The sequence below is a fragment of the Dermacentor silvarum genome, chromosome 3, assembly GCF_013339745.2.
Source record: "Dermacentor silvarum isolate Dsil-2018 chromosome 3, BIME_Dsil_1.4, whole genome shotgun sequence".
NCBI lineage: Eukaryota > Metazoa > Arthropoda > Arachnida > Ixodida > Ixodidae > Dermacentor > Dermacentor silvarum.
This window is the reverse complement of record NC_051156.1, coordinates 169406056-169412114: the sequence shown is the minus strand read 5'-3', so window position 1 is coordinate 169412114 and position 6059 is coordinate 169406056. Positions and strand designations below refer to the sequence as shown.

General features: G+C 50.8%; 1 pseudogene; it reads left to right on the top strand.

Annotated features, from left to right (window-relative positions):
• The first annotated feature begins 2671 nt into the window (after positions 1 to 2671).
• On the top strand, positions 2672 to 2850 carry LOC119446947 (U2 spliceosomal RNA; annotated as a pseudogene).
• Positions 2851 to 6059: the final 3209 nt, after the last annotated feature.

Below are 6059 nucleotides of genomic sequence, written 5' to 3'. Positions count from 1 at the left end.
TCGTATCAGCCGCAGCATCCTACAGTCGGCACGATTAAAAGCTGCGTGCTATCTCAAACCTCTTAGACAGCATTGTACAATCCGCGGATAGAGCAATATTATATGGCGTGAAATGGCATAGAACTTTTTATTACGTTGGTTTTCCGTTAGGTCGACGTCGACAAAGGGGTATAAATAAAAAAGTCAGCGTTAACCGAACTACACGTCCGACTTGAAGTTTGGCGGAGCGCTACTGGTACACGTAGCATGCAAGCGCCAGAGAGACAGCGAATTGCATCGCGCAGAATATTTCGTTTGCTTCCGGGAGCTTGAAAACTATATAATGCATACAATGGCAGCAACTACAGACCAATGTTGCCATGCACGTTTATCTGCTCCACTACAGTTATAAAGTCAAAGTGACAAATACCAGCAGCTGCTTATCGGCGCCGTATAGTTAAAGGTGCGCTGCCTGGTCTCCAAGCGCGCTTTCGACGCACCTGTACGCCGTACTTGCTGCAGAACCGGTAGCTGAGCCTCCGCAGCAGGCTGCCACTGCTAGTGTGGCCCGCCGTCACCAGGGCTAGGAAGGCGACCACCTCGAGCGAGGCCGACTGTGGAGCAGATGTCACGGTGTCGAGGCGTGATCACAGACAGACACGATGAACTAACAGACATGCAGGAAGGCAAACACACATGCATGCATGCATGCATACATACATACATACATACATACTACATACATACATACATACATACATACATACATACATACATACATACATACATACATACATGCATACATGCATACATGCATACATGCATACATACATGCATGCCTGCATGCATGCATACATACATACATACATACATACATACATACATACATACATACATACATACATACATACCATACATACATACATACATACATACATACATACATACATACATACATACATACATACATACATACATACATACATACATACATACATACATACATACATACATACATACATACATACATACATACATACATACATACATACATACATACATACATACATACATACATACATACATACATACATGACTTGGACGGATGGATGGGGGGATGGACGGACGGGCACGCTTACTATGAACGAAGCAGTAAATCCTAGAAAGAATCCTATGACCCGCCGCGGTGGCTCAATCAGCTAAGGCATTGCGCTGCTGAGCACGAGATCGCGGGATCGAATCCCGGCCGCGGCGGCCGCATTTCGAGGGAGGCGAAATGCAAAAACGCCCGTGTGGTTCAGTTGTAGTGCACGTTAAAAAACCCAAGGTGGTCAAAATTAATTCGGAGCCCTCCACTACAGCGTGCCTCATAATCAGAACTGGTTCTGGCTCGTAAAACCCCCGAAATAATAATAAGTAGAAAGAATCCTAAGACCACGCGCTACAAATTTTTATGGTGTAATTCTTCTCACTTGCGTAAAGAGCACCTACAAGTTCAGCGTTATACAGCGCTCTAACTTCATCACTCCTCATATGTATGCAATGACCGAAGCCACATAGCTGCTGTATTGGCTGAATTAAAAATCCAAATGCTTTTACAAAAGTGATGAAAGAAAATTTCTGTCTTATGTGTGTTTCCTGGTGTGTGTTTACAATGATTACCCTACTTCCTTCCATAATGCCCTATGGGCCCTTATGCATTGAAATAGCTATTGGAAATGCAAAAACGCCCGTGTCCCATGCATTGGGACACGTTAAAGAACCCCAGGTGGTAAAAACTAATCCGGAGTACCCCACTACAGCGTCCCTCATAATCAGATCGTGGTTTTAAATGGCACGTAAAACCCTAGAATTGAATTTTTTAAACAATTATTGCGCTGTTTACAAGCAGTTTAGGAAAGCTGGGTTACGAGCATACTGTGGCCACCGAGCATTATTTCATGGCAATGTTATAGCGCTGTTAGCGATGGTGGTTTCGATAAGCGGAGAGCGTGGCCGGTGCATATACTTCGAAGAAGCACGCGGCCGTGTCGTCGGGGCTCATGATCTGCAGCGCCGGCAGGGTGAGCAAGGGGGCGAAGGCGGCCACGCAGCGGGGCATCGATGACGTCAGCCACCAGCACAGAGGCAGCAGCACCGAGTATAGGCACAGACTTTCCTGTGGGGTAAGTGCGAGGCATAAAATAACACTTTCCTGCTCAAATTGCTGTCACGCTATAGTCTAAAGAAGAAAAAAAAAAAAAAACAGAAAACAAACTGACAGTTTCACCCGAACGAGGAAGCATGAAAGCGACATATAGAGGCTGAAGCCCCTCCGAAAGGTGTTCCAACAATACCGGACAAGGCTTAGAGCTTCTCCGGAATACCGGACAAGATAAAGAATTCGCGGGGTCGCAACATTCATATGGGGACGGATTACCAGCTAAGCTGTTTAGGATGCATACATTATAGAATCATACCTCTTTTTCATACGGCACGACACTGCGCCGACGCGGTCACCACACCTCCTATGTGCACCTGCGGCAACTGCTGCTGCAGCAGCGCCTGCACCTCCGACGCGCGTCACGTTATAAGCACAGAAGCGCAGCCCACGTGCACAGGCGCCATCGCCACACTCTTTCCTCCTTTCATTATTCGTCAAACAGGATTTAAAACAAATAAAGCGCATGAAGGCCAACTTGCTACACTAAGTACACTTTCTTATATCCATTTACATATAGTGTTTCTCTTATGACGCCGAAATTATGGGGTTCGATTTGGACCCAAGATATTAAACTTATTTTTGGAAATTTGAGGAGTGCTTGAAGCCTGTGTCACCTCCCCCGCGGGCCGGTCCTGTATTGCATTATCTCCGGGATCGGCCCACGCATTCCTGTTCACGTGCCGTGATAACGGACGTAAGCCGGCCAGGGTACCCCCTGTGAACACATGCGGGGGATGCATACGGGGGATAGAGGTAAGAAACTGAGAATATTTACCCGGCTGTGTACAACGAGCGCCAGATCGAGCACAAGCACGTCGTGACGGACGACTCATGGGACAAGGTCGGAAGTGCGCAATGTGAACAACGCGGCATTCCGGCAGCAGGCGACTCCGCGTCGCTCAAGACGCCGAATATCCGAGTGGGAACGAGCCGGCAGAGCCCATTGAGCAGAGTGGGACGGCGAGCCTACTTGGCTTCTTAGTTTTTGCAGCCGAATGACACTGCGCGTCTGTAACGTCTCCATTGAGGCCTTATGAACCATCATACGCAGACCGCGCATGCGTCGTCCATACCATGACGGCAAGACGGCGCTTTGAGTGTTCGTACAAATTTTCAAGTTCCCCTGAAAGTGTTCGTAACGCTCGTCTACCATCCCACCACCTCCGAGCGCCACAGCTAAGGCCGACTAACAGCTGAGGCTGAACCATTTCAGCATTTCGTTATTCGGCGTCAGCCGGCGTTTTGGTATTCGTGATCGACGCGCATCGAGTGGACAATGTGGAAAGCTGGGCGAGCTGGTTAACGTCCATATTTGAAACAGCGCAAACAGGACGAAAACACGGAAAGATGTACACAGCACAGGCGCTTACTGAAATCCGACATTTTATTGGGATAGCAATTTTTGGCTTCGTCGGCGTGGGTGTCGGCGTTGTTATGGTAGCTATATACGGTTTCTTCCATATGCTATAGGTAGATGATATTGCTACGAGAGAGACATTCAGCCTGGGGCAGACGACGAAGAAGGCGGTTCTGTCGGGTGCTGGTGGCTGTCCACCATCTTGGCTACTGTGTCTCTCACATACTGTAAATACAGTGTAAATAGTCCCGCCTTGTGTCGTTTTACGTAACATCTTGGTGGTGGAAGTGCTGGGTAGTTCCCTGTTTCGATCACGGAGCTTCGCAACGGCCGCCTCACCATTCTTGCGACCATGTCAGTCGGTGCAGGTACATCGTCTTCACCCCCTGCCCCTCCCGTGGCTCCCACCTACATCGTCTGCCCCAGGCTGAATGTATCTCTCGTAGCAATATAATTATTCAAGCACCAAAGTTGCTTTGACCACGTTTTATGGTCCTGACTGTATTATTCGTCAGAATTCGGCAATTGCAGAGGACAAAGAACGGTCGTAAAACATTTCATTCGTAGTGTATGTCATTCATCCTAAACCGTTAGGAAATACCAAACAATACTTGGGTTCACAACCTCAAAGCGATGCAGTTTCACTGGTAGCGGAGTCAGTGCTCTTTACGGATCTAATATTTCACTGGACGCTGCTGACGCCGGTTTTCCGTCGGTACAGTGTACTAGAACCGTCGGTATCATCCAGTCTCCTCTCTTGCAACGTCGAGGGGCGACGCCTGCAACGCCACTGGCGTCGCTCATGACGCTAGCGTTCCCAGACGCCTGGTACAGCTGCCAGGGCCCTGCTCCTTCTGCCCAGAAGAAGTTTTCTTGCGTGCTATTTCGAATTAAGTCTCACCCGCATATAGCTATACAGCACCGCCGAGCATTTCAAGCCAAAGGTAAACCTTGCTATCGTTGTCCATACTCCGCCCTTCAAGCGAAACTGCCAACCTTTTCTAAATATAGAGAGCGTGATTTTGAAGAGGGAGAGGGGTTATTTTCCGCAACCTTTTAGGGACCACAGCTTAGCGCCTTGGGGAAGGGGGGCAGAAAGGAGAGAGAGAAGGTCGAGGCCAAGGAGGTTTGGTCGAGGCGGTCAGGGCACCCTTGGCTGTCAGCGGTAATCAGGCGGCGCATTCACCAGTTACCCGACAGCCTCGTGTCCTCCAGGAACGTGAGAAGGTGCCTGAAGGCGGAGCTGTGGTGCCGGCCAGGGAACAGCAATTGCGATGCCGAGACCACAGGGAGTCGAACCCACTCGCAGAGAGAAGCCCTCTATTTGGAGAAAGCGGGCAGAAATAAAGGAGATGCTCGATTGTTTCGGCCTCGCCGCACGCTGAGCAGGCCGGGCACGGAGCCAGGCCCTTGCTGTACCACCGGAATGCCGTCCAGAAGCAGCCGATCCGGAGACGCAGCACGAGAGACCGCTCATGTACTGCGAGGCCGCGATCAGGAAGGGGACGGGAGCGTCGGCCGCTGGCGACGCGCCGATTCGGGTGGGTCTAGAGAGCGTTGCATGTACGCTCCCTAGGTGGGTCGCCGTAAGGGGCCGCTGCAACGCGTGCCTTGCATAGCCGGAGGCCGTTACAGCGGTGCTGACGGATACGGTGGCGTGGTGTACGTGCTGCCTTTGCCAGGGCGTCAGCCTGCTCGTTGCCGTGGACGCCGACGTAAGATTGGAGCCAGTGAAACGACTGCTTCAAGCCACTCGAAAACAAGGGCGCGAAGCTTTTCCGCCAACAGGGCGAGCGACGCCAAGGCCGGTGGTCTCCGGTCGTTGAAGAGCCGGGAGCGCCGATCGTGAGTAAGGAAAAACAGGAAATAAATACAAGAACGCCAAATTGCTCACGCGCGTGTTGGCGTTTGTTCTTGTTGTGTTGTCGTCCTCTTTGCAATGTTTCATATATGAGGGAGTGGTCAAGCCGAAAACTCGAGGGCCTGCCAGATCTTGGTGCCCATGTTTCCGCCGGCGTCGGCTGGTGTTCCTTCACTCAGCGTCGCTCAGCGTCGACGTGGAGCACTATGCGTGGAGCGTGGAGCGAGTTATATTTCCCCAGCGTGTTCTCGCCAGCGCACAAGTCATTGCCACGAAGTTGATTCCATCCGCGCCTATAGTAGCTCGCAAACTGCAAACATTTCAGTTCTCGCGGGAAGCATGCAAAGGAACCACAATTAACACGAATTTTAATATCTTCCGCAGCGAGGCGCACGGGTAATCCTTTCCTTAACCTACAGGGACACAGCTGGAAAGCGAACTCCTATTTCTACTTGAGCAATGACTCACTCGCGAGAGCAATGAGCAGAGTCTGGCGTTGTGGCTATACTCACCCTGCTGCCGTTATAGATCAAAGGGGCCAGGTAAAGGGGCATCATCAGACCGATGCAGTGGTACGACGCGGTGGCCTTGGGAGCCTCCTGGACGGGCCGCAGAAGGGTCGGGTCCGCCTGCACCGGCGCCACAGACCGCCCCGTTGT